Source organism: Pezoporus occidentalis, unplaced genomic scaffold (assembly GCF_034315485.1).
Source record: "Pezoporus occidentalis ecotype Australia unplaced genomic scaffold, CSIRO_AGI_Poc_V1 ctg144, whole genome shotgun sequence".
Classification (NCBI taxonomy): Eukaryota; Metazoa; Chordata; class Aves; order Psittaciformes; family Psittacidae; genus Pezoporus; species Pezoporus occidentalis.
In genome coordinates, this window is record NW_026913252.1 from 592,168 (window position 1) to 610,231 (window position 18,064).

Below are 18,064 nucleotides of genomic sequence, written 5' to 3' on the forward strand. Positions count from 1 at the left end.
GAGCTTTGCTACCCATACAGGAGGGCATCCCAGCAGGCAGTGCCATCTCTCACCCATTAACAGATAACCCCCTTAGCTGCCTGAACATTTCCAGTTGAGCAGTATTTGAAAGCAGAGCAGGAAAAGACTTGCAAACGCATCTGTAGGTTCTCTGTGTCCTGTGCTCTCTGTTTGGTGGTTATTTTTAATTACAATTCACTCCCAAAATAAATTGTGAGACATTTATCTGCTGCCACTGCCACGACCACCCAGCCTGGGCTTGGCTGAGAGCAGCAGCTGGCCAAGGAGCACACGAGCACAGCTCTGCTGTGGGGCCAAGCACCCACCACCCCCTTGCTGATTGGACTCCTTTTAAATACCATCATTCCAAGGGAACTTTGGCTTTGCGATAAACCTCACAGGGGCAGGAAGTGCACTATTCCTTCTTGTTTCATTTGCAGTTCAAAGATACCATATTGGTCGGAAGCCTTTCTGCTCCGCCAGCTCTCACCCCAGCTCTCACCCCTCGCACTGATGCAAAGCCAGGCTGCACAGGGACACTGCTCACCACGCCAGCAGCTTCAGAGCCCTGGGCCTCTTTCAAAGCCATGCTGGCAGATGGCACCTCCCTATGGTTACCACCAGCTCTCTCCTCCGTAGCCCATGAAAGGGGAAAGAAAATCCCCCACAGTTCACTATCGGGGCACCCAGCCCAGGAACAGACCTGCTTGCACTGAGGCCTCCCATTGCGTTACTGGTGTGAAATGAAGAGAAAATGTAGATTAGAAATTAAATGTAGATGCAGAAATCAAAAGTAGTGGGATTTTCAGACTCAGAAGCATTCTCCACTTTTGGACTTCAGCTTCTCAGCTCCAAGAGAATAAGAATACTGCAGTGCTCCATAATTATTTAATCTTAATTTTCCGTATTAATATAGAATAAGGGAGATTTGCTTTCAAATGCAAATTCTTTCTCTTTTTTTTTTTTTCTTGTTTAAAGTACAAGCCTCTGAGCTGGTTGGCTCCATCTGAAGGCTTTGTTTTAAAATTAAACTTCCCTTCACATACATTTCAATAGCTACAATACTTCCAGAGCTCATGTGAGCCAGCAGCAAAGATGAGTCCAAGGACTTGTAGCAAACTAAGCTGGGTTTTGCTTTGTGCACCCAAAGAGGCAAGAAATAGCCTGGAACTAAGCTTGGGGAATGGAAGGAAGTGCTTAGAAAAGACACACCAGGGAGGGCATCTCCTGCATAACTCATCTACCTTCAAGCACCTTAGAGCCACAGACCTTACTAAATGGCTTCCAAAAAGCCAAGCTGTCCTGAGATACCAGCAAAAGAACGGACTCAGCCACAATCCCAGCTCCCAGAAAAACAGAGATGCTGTTCTCTGCACTCAAAACACGCTGATAGCAGTTGTCAGTGAGCCACCAAAAACACCCCAGTGTTTAGAGTCACTTTAATGCTGCTTATCCAGGGACATACAAATGGCTTACGAAGAAGCTGTATAAAACCAATAAGCCAACACTTCTCGCCTTTCCTTGGTAAGTGCTATTCTTCATCAAATTAGTTACGCTCAGAAAGCCTCATCTCTTTACTTGGCCTTTGTGTGTTCACTCCAAAGCATTTCTCTGCACAGTGAAGTGCAGCGAGTGCTTCTTTGCAGGTTTGCAGTCAATGGACAACCAGAAGGAACAAGCAGCTATTTGATTTGTGGTTTTAATACCGCCAGTAATTACAAGGAACCGGGTGGGATTGCAGGGAAATCCCATGTTACAGCTCCCTTTTACTCTCAGCACTGGCAGCACACAGAGCCTTTTCCAAGGTCCCTCTGACATTATCCCACAGGTAGGTTCACTAAAGCAGTGGTTTCTGCCTCCATTTGCAGTGGGAAGAGCACCAGAGTGTGCTTTAGAGTTGGCACACCTTAGTGCACTCCTGCTGCCAGGCAGAGGAAGGGGAAGGCACTTAGCTAGCTCAGTAGACATCCATTGTACTAACCCCGTAATTATGAGTATGGGCCACCATAAACCCATTTATTTCCTTTTTTCCTTACTTTCCAGTGGGGCTTTACGGGGAAGGCACATTTTCTGTAAAGAACTGAGTGCATTTCAGTGACTTTTGCCCCATGCCATGAAACAATGTACAAATGTGCAGATATCCCTTCGCTTTATACAGCCCTGCATGGAGCCCAAAGCCAGCAGTACAGTCAGTTCAGAGATCAAGGATCACTCCTAATAGAGATGCCTAACGGAGTTCATTTAATATTCTCCTTGGATTTGAAATAATAATATTGTCAACTAAATAAAAAGCAAGCATTCATTTGTATGTAAAACAGTTGGTTATATCAGGCATATTTATGTCTGTTCTGCCTTCCAGCTATGAAGAGTTATGACTGAACACCCAAGGGACCTTTATATATCTATCCAATTTCATGCATTTTTTTCCTTTAACCTATGTACTGTCATCTTGTACAACATGGCATGGAACAATAAGGTAGGGGTTTTTTTTCTTTCATATTCAGGCAAAGGAGGAAAAAATTCCTGCCAATAACAGCAATAATAAACTCCTGAGCTGGTTTGTCATTCATACAGACCTGTATTTATATGTGCATGTATACATATGTAAATGTATGCACACAGAAACATGTTATGGACACATATTGTATGCACACACAGATTGCTTCTTGACCTCCCTCTGCCTGTTCTGTTCCATCTCCCATTCCAATTCTCCCTCAGCCTTCCCACCTTCTTGCCATGCCAGACTTGCTTTTCTTTCAGTATCTCCCTGGTGACAGAGCAGAAAGAGCCTCAATAAATTACTCTATGCTCTTTTGTCATTAAGTATATTTTTAAAAGTGAAACTTTGAAAGACAGAGATGTATTTGTATAGAGCAAGAACAACACCTTTATAACCCAAGGAAAATGACTGCTGGGTGAAAAAGGTGGAAATCTGGAGGGTACAGAACAAAATCCAGCTGCTGATGACACTAACAGGAACAAAAGGTCCTTTAGGTTGACTACTTGTTTGGTTTTGCTAACTCTTATCAGTTGGGCTTGACTGATGCCCTTGCGTACATTTTTAGCCTAGCAAAGCTGTGCCACCAAAGAGTTCACATCTGAAGTCCCTGGCACTTGGCTGCACCCTAAGAAGGGGAACAGCCCCCAGCCCCATTTTGTATTTGGGGACCCCAGGCACTGCTTGGCCAGAGCATCACTGGTGCTTCTTGGGGAAGGAGAAGTGAGAAAACAGGAAAACCGTCCAGCTCTGATGGGGACAGTGGCAGGGCAATGCCTCAGGGCACACTGGGGAAAAAACCCATGTGCCTTCCCCAAAACAAAGCACCATCGGCATCAGAAGCTCAGGATCCTGCTGTGCATCCAGGCTGAAAGACCCAGAGTGGAATCACCCTCCTCTCACTGCAATTCCACCTCTAGAAAATGCCACTCTTGTGGCAAAATGCTTCCTGATTCAGGTGCCAGCAGAACCACTGCAGCAGCAAGCATCCCCCAAGCCCATGATCTCCCTGCTTCATCCTAAATCCACTTGTCACAAAGAACCACTGCTTACCCAAGAGATCCCCGCTTCCTACTGGCATCCCACACAGAACCCCTGAGACTGAGGCACTGCAGGGGCAAAATGACCCCAGTGGTGTGGGGCTGTGTTGCAGTGGAAAAAGAGCACATTGCCTTCCAGACTGCCTGGAGAGCCCAGGGCAGTTTTAAGGCAGCAAGGAGCATACTGAATGCAAGAGACATCCATAACTCTGAGATCTTACTGACTATTGAATTGCATTAAAGCTCAAATTTTCTACTTAAAAAAAATAAAGACAAAACCAAAAACAAGCTCCAAAGAGAGTCTTATTCTTGTATCTATTTCTCTAGGAACTGCTAATGTTTGTTGTTTGAGGTTTGGCAGGGGGAACACATGCAGGATGTTGAGGTCTTTGGGGAACCAGAAAAGCACTCAAGTAGCAAGAGCATCCATGCCCCACCTATCCTCAGACCTGGACCTTCATCTGCCACACATGCACTAAGAGGAATACTGCCGGAATAGCACTGCCCCATTGCTGCTATCCAAACCCATCCCTCTTCCTTCCCACCCACAGCCAGCAGGCACTACACCTCTCTGAAGCACTGTGCCTTGTCATTTAGGTGACAAGTTTCTTCCACACCTTCTGCCTCCTGCCTCTTCCCAGAGAGAATTGAGCCCCTTAAGTAAGCAGTAAAACAAACACAGAAGCTGGGTGGAAAAGCTCCAGCATAAATCTTTGGGGGTTTATAGTAGTTTATTCTATTGCATTCTTGTATTTTTTCATGTTTAATAACACATGCTGAGGCAGAGCAATCAATCTTCAGTGAGAAGAGCAGCCTTTCCAGGAGGAGCACAGTACATCTGCACAGTACTGCTCTCATGCCTGAAAATCTCAGAGTATCTCAATTTTTAATAGAAGCAGCTCCTTTGGGGTACCATTTTCAGCCTACCTTCATTCCACACTGCTGCTGCATGGGTGCAAGGGAGCACTGCAGCATCCAGCCACAGCCTGGTGCCAGCAGGGGCATAAAGATAAGAAGCAGCACTGGGATCAGAGAGTACAATAGACAGTCAGGATGGGCTACTCAGGTGTTCAGGTCATCCCATGCCGACAGTTTCCTGGGACTTTGGCTCTACAGCAATTCAAATCAAGCCCTGACCTGGCATCTGTGCATTTGAGAAGTCTTCCTACCATCAACTGCCATAAGTTGCTTACAAACACCCAGGATGCTGGACATTGCAATGGGTCCAAGCAGGTCTTGGAGCCAGCCACAGATTAAAGAGCAGTCTGGAAGAATCTCACCTTTATGCTGTCATCAGCCATCCCTCCTCTTCCTATGGAGAAGGACTTGGTGAAGATCTCATCCAATAAATCACCTCAGGAATGATCACTAGGACATGGCACTGCCTTTCGAGAGATATTCGTGTATCCTGAGCTAATGAGACCATTGCCCGGAAGGTCTGGTAACCCACTGAAGTTGTACAAATTAAATATGTTTTTCCCTACTTGTTAAGAAGAGCAAGTCCTGCCACCTATGAGACACTCACTGGTGGTGACAGGAAGGAGCTGGCTCACCACAAACCACCCACATCCAACCAAACACAAGGCTGGCATTTTACAAGTCACATTTGCAGCCTCCTCAGCTGCTCCTCAGGTACAACATCTCTGAGACTCCGTAATAAATGTACTACACTGTTCCCTGGTGCAGCCCCTCAGGTACACTGAAAACAGTGATTTTCATGACTAAATGGTTAGGGGCGTTGCAGAACGTGACGGCAGCTTGCTAAGTGCCTCATCTCGGAGTTACACATGATTATTTTCCCTACAAAAATCAAAGGTGATCCATCAATTACTGTCTTTTTACCCCATCTGCTTTTCTATTATTTTGTACTCTTAAAACATTGTGCGTATTAACTAAATAGAATTTACAGCACACACATTGATTTCCCATTAATCTTTCTTTAGCTGAATCTAAAATTCAAGCCGCTTTTTTCTGCCACAAGTGTGTGCAATTGATAGCAGCATAACCGAGATCTTGGTAGACCATTTGCTGGCCACTGATGGCTAACAAACCTCTAACATCATATGAGTGTATCTATTGAAAACACTGGAAAGATCCATCAGAGACCAGACTGCCAAGTGCAGACACATAAACACTGTCGTCTGTATACACCTTTTTAAGGGAAAACAGGATTTTGGGTGGGCAGCGAGTGAGTATTCAAAGGCAGGGACTAGCAAGAAAGAGGCTGACTTTCTCTTGGGCTGTCAAGCAGGTCTCCTTGTAATCCAGAGCCAGGCTGGTACACAGAGGAACACAGCTTCATCCAGGGACCTGGGAACAGGCCATGGTCATCCCCAACGGCCCCTCACATGATGTGGGAACAGATATCTGCATCCCTCCAGTGATGCTCTGCACATTCACACCGCCACAGCCACGCACCTCCTCCCCTCACCCACTGCTTTGAGGTTTCTAGATAAAAAGCTTCTAATGTAGATTAATGTATAATTAAACACATGATTTACACACACAAGCAGCTTGGCACAGCTCCTACCAATACATACATATTTCTAAGTGGCCAGAGACAAATGAAACAGAAGTAAGGCGAAACCCCGCTGCTCTTGAAGCTTCCCAAAGTTAATGGTGCTGCATTCCCAACGCCACCACAGAGCTTGGGACATAGCTGCACCACCACAGGTCTGAAACTTGGGTCTCTTCCAACCCTAATCATGCTATGGGCTCTTTTGCCCAAAAAAGTGGTGAATGCTCCATCCCTGGCAGTGTTCAAGGCCAGGTTGGACAGAGCCTTGGGTGAGTTGGTTTAGTGTGAGGTGTCCCTGCCCATGGCGGGGAGGTTGGAACTGGATGATCTTAAGGTCCTTTCCAACCCTAACTACGCTGTGATTCTGTGATGGTGTTTGTCTTCCCAGGTACAATTATGCACCAGCAGGGAGGGGGCTGAAGGGGCACTTGAGCTCCCTCAGTGATGCAGCAGTGACATTGCTGAAGCCTGGGCAAGCCAGGGTGCGAGGCATTCCTGCTCACACAGACAGCTCCGCCAGCAGCAGGTACAGCGGTTATCCTGCCATGCAGACAGCTCCGAGCACACCTCCACAATGGCACAGGTGTATAGGAAATGCTCTCACAGTCCTATTATTCCATACTACCACCAGGATAAATGGCAGCTGGGGAAAGCCAGGGAAGGTTGTGTCTTTTTGCTCCCCTGTGCACTGAAGATTAATTTAGAACAAATTAATTACATTTGCATACGCCTGAAAGCTGGCAGAGAGTGAGCAAGTGTCCTGAAGGTGAGTGAGCGCTGCAACAAGGGAGGCATTTCTCTTTGCAGGGTGGGGTGAGTTTGGAGATGGGAAGAGGCATGTTGCGGGGCACAGCTCAGAACATCCCTCTGACACTGCGGCATTGGGTGGGCTTGGACACGAGGTCTCGCCTCGGACACTGCAGGCTCCAGCTGGGCTTTCACTCCAGGCTCATCCCCATAGGATTCAGCTGCTGCAGCAAAGGGACCCGTCCATGCACAGCGATAATCTGCCTCCTGAGGGGCTGCAGGGGAACACCTTCAGTGTACTGAGAAGGATGTTCATCCTCGGGGGTCCTCTGTCAAAACACAGGCATCCCTCAAGCAACTGCTCTCCTTAGTACAGTACCACTGCTTCTCCTTCAAAGGATCCTGAGAAAACCTAGAGGAAAACCTTCTCTAAACCCAGCTGAGGATGTAGCTGGGACTAGGTCAAGTCTATGTCCCATTTCAAAGCAGTTTACCTTCCCACCCACCCCTATTTTACCCTGTCAGCACAAACCCAGCCCTCAAACACTTCCCATGAAGCAGAAGCTTAACAGAATAATCCACATTTTGCATCTGCATCCACCAGACGTTTCCCCACATCTTCAGCAGTCGCTTCACCTGGTTCACCCTGAAGACCCCTTTTGCTGCTCTACAGAGGGGAGACCATATCAGCCTCTTATTCAGTGATGTTCAGCCTTTCTCCCAACACCCCTCCTGCTAAGCAGTGTCCAAGGTGAGACCTCTGTGCTTCTCTGCCCGGGGTATATCCCTTAGCACATCTCCCATTTAACCCTGCTGGGTATCAAACACTCTGCAGCAAAGAGCCAATACCTGCATATACTCCAAGTAATATGTTGAAAAAAGATATCAAGTCTAGTTCCAGACTCTAAGGGAGTTCTTTTTTCGAAGTGCAGGTTTAATTATAACTCCCACAGCAGCTATAATAAGGAATACCAGGAAGCTGCTGATCTTCCTTAACCATTGAATAGCTATTCAGATTGAGTAACCCTCCCAGCTTGGCTCTGCACTCAAGAGCCTGACCCTGCAGCTCTGGGGGCCAGTTTGTCCACGAGCAATTTCAATCTCTGATCTCTGCCCAAGAGTCAGGAACACACAAATCAACCTCTTATCCTTTAAAAGCTACCTGTCATGGTAAATACACAGCCATAATGGCTATTCACAAAGCACAGAGCAGTTAATATAATGCATATTTAGCAGAGTTCAGTTGTACTACCCAAGATCCATCCAGCAGCATCTCCCAGCACTGTGTCAGAGGGCTCCTAACTCTTCACAAGCAAGCACAGACTCCCAAGGAAGAACCCTTACAGTCCCCACATGCAAGCTAGAAACCTGTGGTTTAGGTCATATTTTCTGTCGATTTTCCAACAAAGCAGGGAAATAAAGGAAGGAAATTAAGATTAACTTCTCCCTGACACCGTGCAAGGAGCCTGCTCTTCAGGCAGAAAACACCTTTGTGCTCAGTACTAACTCAGTCTTCTCCTGAGCTGTTCCAGTTTTTCAAGGTTCCTCTGAATTTCATACAAAAGAGAAAGCACAAACTCTTCCCATTGTTTTACCCACATTCATTTATCAAACTGTGACTAAAAATAGAGCTAGCTCTGTAGAAATCACTTTAACTGGTTTTGCACTCCTTTACCATCTATTGCAACGCGGCTCTAGCACTTTTCAAAGCTATGTGTAAAGCAGAAGGGGATATGCAGTGGATGGAGGAGAACATTGGCATCACATTGGTTCCCCCAGAAGCCCTTGGAAGTGGTTTAGAAGGTGGCCCTGCTCCTCTCCAGGTTCAGCTTGGGCGCAGTTCTCCACCCCTGCCTACACCAGGGCAGGAGAAGTCTGTGGTCACCTTGGTGCTCACTCATGGCAACCTTCAGCAACCAGCATCTCTCTTGCTGCTCCTATCAGTGGCATGAGGCTTCCACAGCTACAGCAAGTGCTGGGAGACAGGAACCTCCCAAGTCACAGGGCAAAGCAACCCTCGGCCCCAACCACTTCATAACATCTCCACCCATACCCCAGACATCCCTCATGATGGAACACCTTTTCCAGTGCAGAAGCAACCTTCCAGTGCACTGTAACAACCTTTTTCCCCTCACTTAGTGAACCTATGGCTGAAGCCCTTGGGAGCGTTTGTCTGGATTTGAGATGGAGGAACCTTTTATGGTGCCTGCCCAGCTTTTGGAGGCCAACCCACAGCACATTGCAATCTGTGAGCAGCTCAGCTTGCCAACCCCTTTCTGACAGCAGAAACCTGTCTTGTTTCCACACAGAAAATCAGTGCTCCAGGAAAGGCAGAAACAGAATTGCCACCTGAGCTGGCTCAGAGAAGCGAACTCCGTATTTGGCCACAAGGGCTGGAGAGAAACTACGTTAAAAGTGGGTTAAAATCAAGAACTGTGCATGGAGAGGATCAAACCGTGGCACTTCAGAGCTAAACAGCTGCTCAGGTGAAGCAGAGTTGCTCTGGCTGGTCCATTACTGGTCTCCCAGCTCTTCTCACCCCTTGCTTCTGCAGCTGGTGGCAGAGCACAGGAGGAGGATATGAGCTACAACAAGGCATGGAGGAGCCATAAAGTCTGGACTGATCACACTTGGAGTGGAACAAAGTGCTCAGCACTCTTATGATTACAGCTGGGACTCTTAACTTCTTCCTTCGGTTTCAATCACCTGGCCACTATTCCTGGCTCTTCATTTTCCTCAAGAACTATGGGCTGTGCCAGAGGAGCAGAGGGAACCTGCCAGGAAGGATTTTCCCTGCCATTAAGCACAGCTACTTCAGCCAGTCTCACAGCTGGTACAAGCACTGGTCAGCACCTTAATGCAGCAATAAAAGCCACAGAGGTTTACCATAAAACAACTCAGCATCCCAATTAAGAACACCAGCATCTCACCTAAGGGTTAGGCTACAAGGATGCTGGAAGGTGACTCTTCATCAGGGACTGTAGCAACAGGACAAGGGGTGATGGGTTCAAACTGAAACAGGGGAGACTGGGATGAGCTCTTAGGCAGAAGCTCTTCCCTGTGAGGGTGCTGAGGAGCTGGCACAGGGTGCCCAGAGAAGCTGTGGCTGCCCCATCCCTGGCAGTGTTCAAGGGCAGGTTGGACACAGGGGCTTGGAGCAAGCTGCTCTGGTGGAAGGGGTCCCTCTCCCTGGTTGGAACTGAATGAGCTTTAAGGTCTCTTCCAGCACAAACCAGGCTGTGATTCCATGAGGTTTCAGCTGATAAAGCAGCTGTGGGTATCATTCAAGGGAACATGCATCAGAGACCAGACACTGGAGGGGTAATCATGCCTCTGAGAATGAGAGAGGGTCTCACAGAGGCACAGCAGCACAATGGCCTACCCAGGGTCCGTACCCAAAGCAAGGGTGCTTTGCACTCGATCAACCTGGCCAAGATGTGCCCAAGCATCCTGCATGAACCTTCCTCCTTCAGGCCATCTATGTGAGAGCAGGACCAGTGCTCCCAGCAGTGCTGGAAGCACACCATGTCCCCCACAGCTCACACTCACCTTGGAGTGCTGCTGCTCACAGAGAGCAGCCACAGCATGTGGGAGAAAAGCAGGTTCAATGAAGCACTGTGAGGGGAAACAGGGAGAGCTGGGGGGACTGAGCACCCCATCAGAGCAGCCTCCTGCCTGTCAATATAGTACTTATTTAAAGATCCCAGCCCTTTCAGTTAGCAGCAGGCAGCATCCCATTAACTGTGTTGGGTTACCAGCTGCACCATGCAGCTGGTGAAGTGTTAGCTTCTTGCCACCTTATCACAGTTCTCCTTCCTTTAGTTCATCTTTATTTCCCCAGTCTGTGCTTCCTCAGCTCTTTTTCTTTGTACCCATCCCTCAGTGTCCCCATCAGAAGCTGTGCTGCAGAGTGCATCGCAGGCAGCCTCTGGTGCTTTAAAACTTTGCCAGCACCTGGAAGCAGAGAGTAAAATCTCACTCCGAGCCCTTAAAATCAGCTCCTAAATCCTGCAGCAGCCCGGCACAGCCAACCCACAGCCTCCAGAGCTTGGGAACAGCAGGAAGACAACATAAAGGAAAAGCTGAGTATAAGCATCTCTTTATTCTGGGCAACAACCAGCTCCCGCAGAGCAGGGGCTGCACAAACACTGCTCCTCTGGAAATGGTCCTGAGGGCACCTGTAACTGCTGGAGCTCTGGCAGTAACTCACTTCAGCAACAGCCCCACTCCCCCTGCACACACCCCTACGCCCTCCCCAGCATCTGCACTGCCATTTTCACTGCTGGGGCGTGGGTGCTCATGTGTGCAAGCAGCAGATGAGGTAACCTTAGGAAGAAACTGGCCTGTGTCTTGATAGAAGCTCTTCCATCAATAAAAAGCATTAAACAATAAAATAGAGTAAGCCAAAAGCTGACCTACCTGAGGATAAAGCATCAAGAAGCAGCAAGAGGGGGCTGCTCTGTAAAGGAAGATGAGACAGGAGCCAAGGAGAACGGCAACCTCACCAACATGGGGCTCGGTACCAGAGCAAGGAGAGCCAGCTCTGGGGCAGTGACTACCACCACACAGGTTCATAGCAACGGAGAAGGTCCAAAAGCAGTGCTGAAGCCAAGGCCAAGGAGCACGGCAATGCACAGCACTCACACAGCACAGGCAAGGAAAGGAAGAGGAGTAGGAGTCTGAGCTTAAATACAGCCCCAGCAAAGGGCTGGAGGTCAGTGGTAGCTGGGAGCAGGTCCCAGGTGAGGTTGATCAGGGTGGTTGGATGCATGCAGGCCTCCAGGGGATCCTTGGCACCACCCCATTACACTGATGCTGGGGCTTTACCCGCTGTGTTCCCAGTCCAGCATGAGGCACCCACTGCAGTGTCTAACCTCCCCTGTCCCGTCTTTTATCCTCACCATAGAATGAATTCAGAGGTGATGTTACAGAGGTTCCCCACAGCTACATAGAGAAGACAGGGTTTACACCACCTCTTCCAGGATCCAGAGTACTACAGCCACCGATGTGGGAGGCTCCAGGAGATCATTAAGCTCCTCTTTTAGAGCTTGTGTGCTCAATCCTGGTGGTCAGTTTCAACCCACTTGCCCTAAATACACCCCTGAATTCCAGGTTTGGGAGCTGAGTAGTTACCAGTGTGTCTCCTGCAGAAGCTGTCCCCAGAGTCCTGCCCACACAGGACACTGCTCTGCTGCTCCCCAGGCACCGCTGTCACCCAGAGCCACCAGTGTTTCCAGCCAGGAGCCACAGACCAGTGCTGCTTCTCAATGCAACACCCCATGAACAGAGGGGATGGTCCCCAGGTACCATTTTAGTCCTCCTGCTGCCCTTGTGCACTGTTGGCACAATCGCCCTCCCTGCTCATGCAGGGGCAGATGCAAAGCCATGCTTCTCCCAAATCCACATGTCCTCTCCTGGCCTAGATGGGAGGGAGCATAGCCCCCATGGGTGGTGTGAGAGGACCCACAGAGCATCCCTGGGCTGGCAGCACATATTGAATTGTCCCATCGGCACAACTGGTCCAGCATGGGGGGAGCACAGTGAGGATCCTCCCATCCTCCCTTCTCCATGGCCATACATCCCAACCCACAGGGCTCCACCAGCAGTGCCACCTTTCTCCTCAGAACGCCTCTGCTCCAGCAGGTTTGTGTTCATGCTGATCATTTCCACTCATGCCAAACTTTGATCCCTTAATTCCTCCTTCCGTTCACTTGCTGAGCCCTGGGAAACCCATCCATAACCAGCAGCTGCTGTTTCTCAGGCTACACATTTGAAATAAACCCACTCCGAACCCTCCCTCCTCCTCTTACAGCAGATAAGTATGAAGAAACAACCCCTCCAAGCACAGCACAAAATGGCTTTAATGGGAACAGCAGGTTTTGGGCAGACCCAGAGAAACCACCCCAGTTTATCTGTGGTGAGAAATGGGGCAGGGCAGGGGGGACAGGACTGAAGTCCCCAAACTTGCACCACCAACCTCCAAACAATCCTTCAGCTCTTAATGACAGAATGAGAACAGGAGGCTTTGTGTTTAGAGAATTGTTTCCTTTCAAACCCTTTAGGCGCTTTTAAGGGCTCTAATTCATTAACCTTTCCTTGGCTGAGAGCAGCAAATGCATATCCAGAAACACAGAAAGCAATTAGACAAATTCATGGGGAAAGAAGCCTATCAACATTATTAAACACAGCCCCTCAAGACACAGCCTGTGGGCTGGAGCAGTGCAGCCAAGGCTCTCCCTGAATTCAACCCATTCCCTCGGCTGCTTTTGGAGGTGAGGGTGCTGGGGAAGCTGGGCCTTTGTTCTGACAGGTAACCACCGTCCCCCAGTTAACGTCGCCAGTAAAGCCCAGGGATGTCTGACCTTTAGAGCCCTCACTCCACAAAGGAAATACCAACATTTTCGTATGGCCACCAGACTGCTCCCACCGAGAGGGGCACCTGCTGGAGAGGTCACTTCTGGGGTGCCTGGTCCAGCTCCAGCAGCAGCTCTGCAAAGCACAGCCTGCACATGGGCATCACACGTGGGCAGGGTTGCTTCTGTGCTCATTCAGACCCAGCTGTGGCTGACTGCCTCCAGGCTGAGCCTCGGTCTTTAGCACTGGAGAAATTCACAGAGTGGTTTGGGTTGAAGGGACCTTAAAGCTTCTTCAGTTCCAACCCCTCTGCACCCAGACAGATGCTCTGCTGCAGTGGAGCACAAGGAGGAGGGAGATGTCCCCCTTCTCCTTCTGGCTGCTGCCACTGCCTGGACAGGGGCTGCAGGGGCCAAGAGGAGGAGGAGGAGGTCTGGTTACAGCCCAAACCCAAGTGTTTAGAGAGTGCTAGAAAGGCATTTCTGAAAACGTTTGTGTCATTATTTAGCAGATGCAGAAGAACTGAAATCAATCAAACTGAGAGCTCAAATTCAAACATGCTTTGATACGGAAATGGACTTTTTACAGATGTTTCAAACAGGCACTCTGGGAAGAGAGACATGGCAGTGCCAGCCCCTGCGGCCCCTTCCCTCACCAGGACCCATCCTCAGCAGCAGTCCCCAGCTGGAAGAGGCAGGGGCCAGGGTCCTGCTGCTGCCTCCTCCAGCCTTTGCCTGGAGCTCCCCCTCAGTGCTCCACATTGTGGCTCGGCTCCACTGCATCTTCACTATTGGTTTTCCCTCTTCCTTCCCCACTCCCCACCTTACATCTCCCCACTTCATCTCGTTCTTCCACCTATTTCTTAGTAAAATTCAGGAGTTTTAATTCCCCTCAGATGCCCTCTTTGTATCACTTTGGAATTTCTTGTGTGGCATTTGGCATCATGTGTATCCCAGTGCCTCCCCGGAGCTGACCTCCCTCGGTGTGCTCAGCAGCTGCTCTGCTTTGTCCATGTCAAGGCACAGGCACATACTGCTGTTCTGTTGTTGGGGGCATCACATGCAGTTTATGTATTATTATTGAATCATAGACTCAGCCAGGCTGGAAAAGCCCTTTCAGCTCATCAACTCCAATCGTTCTCCAGCTCTGCCAAGGCCACCACTAGCCCATGGCACTGAGGTCCTCAGCTACACGGTGTGTGAACACTTGCGGGGACGGTGACTCCAGCACTGCCCTGAGCAGCCTGCTGTCCCGTGTGATCTTTTACCACGGCTCTGCACGGTTCATAGGAGAAACCACAGGCCCTCCAGAGGTGAAAAACTGAAACAACTGGTTTTGCTGTAAACTGCCCTAAAACCGTGTCAGCAGGAACAAAAGCCTTGGCAGGTTCTTATTCTTACAAAAGATCCGAAGTAGAAAAGGAGAAAGGACAGAAAGAAGGAAACAAAGCAATAGGCTCGGCAGCCCATGGATCCAGAGATGTCTTCCCCAGCAGAGCCCTTCCGGTTGGAGTCCCTGTGGTCCTCGTCGCCAGCCCGGCTGCGCTGCGCCGGTGAAGGATGCTCCCTGCGGCTGCAGCTCGGTGCCTCTGTACAGGGCCGGCTCCTGGGACCTCCCGCGGGTGAGGCTCCTTCCCGGGGGATGCGGGGAGCCCAGCCCGGCCTCTGCCGTGCCCCGCAGGTGCGGGGTGAGGGTGGGTGAGGGTGGCGGCCGCAGGGCGGGCAACGGGGGAAAGCATCCGCGCTCCCCGGAGCAGGACCCCGGCCCTGCCCCGCTGCCGGCTCCGTCTGTGCCCTGAGTGGGTTTGAGACGTACAGGAAGGGTCTCTTGGCCGTCCTGTTCCGGTGCCTGAGCTCCCTTGGGGAAGGAATTGTTCCTCAGCTCCATGTAAACCTGCCCTGGGGCAGCTTGAGGCCGTTTCCTCTTGTCCCATCCCTTGTTCCTTGGGAGCAGAGCCCAGCCCCTCCTGGCTCCATCTTCCTCTCAGGCACTTGTAGGGAGCGATCAGGTCCCCCTGAGCCTTCTCTTCTCCAGACTGAACCCCGCAGGTCCCTCAGCCGTTCCCCATCACACTTGTGCTCCGGGCCCTGCACCAGCTCCACTGCCCTCCTCAGTGGCATGAGCCAGCAGGGCACCAGTGAGCAGGAGCACAGTGCTGAATTGGCTTCTATTGCAAACACCACTCAGACAAGGTGTGCAGACCCTTGTGCTGGGCACACACCTCATCAGACAGGCTTGTCCCAGGGGAATGACCCCACAAAGCAGACACCCAAAAGCCCAGCCAAGAAACACAACCCAGCTCACACTTCTCTGTGCAGGGCTGGAAATGCTCATGGGCTGTGGAGCTGTCACGCCTGGTACTGCTATCCTGCCTCTGGAAAGTTAGGAAAGTGTGCAGAGGAAAATGACAAGGAAAAGAACCAGAGCAAGCAGCTGGTTCATTTGAACATCAAAGCACTCGCAGCCAGCTCTACCCCATTATTTATGGTTTACTTGTGGATTTAATTTTTCTGCTTCAGTTTTTGTTTAGTGGCTGTTGTTATTCCTGAGGAACAAGACAGGCCTCTAGGGCACCAAGAGGTTTTCTTGTTCTGCTTAGTGCAAATTCTCAAACGATTGTAAAAAACAAGGCAAAATCGAGAGGATTATTGTCTGCAGTGATTCAGCCACTCTGCCTGAGTGACGGTGGCGGCTTTGCCTGCCTGTCCCCCTCACACCGGCTCCTCGCAATAGGGCAAAGTGTAGAGGAAAGAGGAAACACTCCAACGAAGGCACATTTATCTTACTTTTGACTCTGGCCATGGGATATTTCAGCCTCAAATCAGAATTCAGCTCCCTGCACATCACTGCAGGGGAAGGACATCACTTACACCAGCTGGGAGGGGCTGGTTGGATTTTACACCAGCTTGTAGGTCCAGGGCATGAGAGTCCTGCAGGGGGCTCAGCAATTTGGCTCCTCTAAAAGAGCCTCTAAGTCCTTCTGCAAAGGCAGCTGGAATAAGGGACTGAGAACCCATACCTGCACTGCCAGACATCCCCATTCACAGTCACAAAAGGCTGTTCTGATGGTGAGTTCCCTTTGGCGGGGGGACACACACTATTTGTGCCCTGTGAGCACAGGTGTGACACACAACTGGCGCGTGGAGGCAGGAGCGGATTCTATAGATGCAGGTGGGCTTTTTAGGGGTAAGGACAAACTCAAACACATACTGAAGGAGAAAAGTCACATTTATGCCCTAACCCAAAACTCCCATCAAGGAGTTCTCGTGAGGCAGCTTCTGCAGAGACACAGCCCTTCTGCACTGCAATGTTGTCTTAGAACAAGGGGCAAGGGGAACACAGAAACAAAAACGGATTAGAAGCCTTTCATGTAGGCAGGGGGGAGATGGCGCCCCGTAAGGACAAACCTCCTGGTCCTTGTTCTCAGGGAGACCAAGGAAAGGTTTGTGTCAACAAGGACTCTTCAGACAAGAAATGCAGGCAAATATAACCCCAAACAAGTCTTTTGAATGTCTTCAAATAAAATTATTCAAATTAAATAAAATAAAGGTATTTTACAAATAAAACAAAGAGAGAGGAGCAGGGTGAGAGGTGATATAACAAATGACCAGACAATTGAGTTACTCCTCAGGAAATCAGATAATTCCCAGGCAGACAGTGGCTGGGGACTGATTCATTTGTATGCTGCTGGAAGTACCCCATGAAAGACAAGACCTGCTCCAGATCTTGCACCATGGACTGGAAATGAGCTGGGAAAGGCACATCCTGGGGACTTCTTGTTGCCTTTTCCCTCCTGGAACCTGGGTGGTGCCAGGGTCCTGCCAGGGCTCAGTCCTCCTGCACCGGCGGGACCATGGAGGGGATGATGCTGCAGGAGGTCGCTGCCTGCCCCTGGAGCTGGCAGGAGCAGGACCAGAGAGTGAGATTGGAGCAGCCACTCAGCTCAAATGAACACTCGGTGCAGTTGGGGTGAACTAAGCTTTAGTTGAGATCAGTGGAAGTTATAGGACCAGAAAGCAGGGATGAGGCAGCGCTTCCCATGGCCAGGAGAAACAGCCGGACCATCGTCTTCCCAACAGGCATTATTTTTATCTCCTTGAGATGAAGATGAAATGTTATGATCTTATTTATCATGCATCAATGGAAATATATTATGGATATAATAAAAGAGGAGTCTGGCATTCAGGTATGAATTCACCCAGTCTGTGTTGTGTTATTCTTCATCAACTTCTTGTATGACAAAAGTCACATTATTTTAGTCTTTTTCCCTGAACACCCTCTGTGGGATGGATTGTTTCAGCTTATGAGGTTTCCCAGTTGATTTCCAGGGGTGGGAACAGGCACACACAGAACAGGCTGCCCAAGTCACTGGGGATTCTGGCAGCAGGGTCTTCCTCTCCATTAGTCCAGTTGTGAACTTACTGATTACAGCCCCAGCCCACCCAGCTAGTCATTTTGGATGACAAGAGACAGCCAAGTACCCAGAGCAGTTCCTGCTGGAGCCTGCAGCCATTCCTCTGCTCCCAGGTGAAGGTACCAAAGCACACAAGGAAGCAATGAAAGACATGGCATGAGCACCAGGGAGAGGTTCTCTGTCCAGAGCTGCCCATGGATGTGGATGCTCATTGCATTGTTCGTTAACACGCCAGGTCTGCACACTGCTTGGAGTCCTGCTCATGCCAGGGCTGTAGCATCTCCTGCTCCATCCAAACCAGAATATCAGCTTTTAACCTTTTACAACTTACCCCTCACTGTTTTTCCCAGCAGACAGAGTTCCCTGTAAGCAAATTGGAGCTTCAACAGTGGTTCTGCTTTACTGCAGCTCTCAGCTTGGGCCAGGACAGAGCATGGGTTCAGAAGCAGTGGTGATGGTTTGCTGCAGTGCTGGATGCCACCGTGCTGCCACCC

General features: G+C 49.8%; 1 long non-coding RNA gene across 1 annotated transcript; it reads right to left on the reverse strand.

The window, feature by feature from the left end:
• Positions 1–1,425: 1,425 nt before the first annotated feature.
• LOC134159287 (uncharacterized) lies at positions 1,426–11,528 on the reverse strand. Its single transcript, XR_009963100.1, has 2 exons — positions 11,222–11,528; positions 1,426–1,921 (listed from the first exon to the last, which is right to left on the reverse strand). It is a non-coding gene; the product is annotated as an uncharacterized LOC134159287 (long non-coding RNA).
• Positions 11,529–18,064: the final 6,536 nt, after the last annotated feature.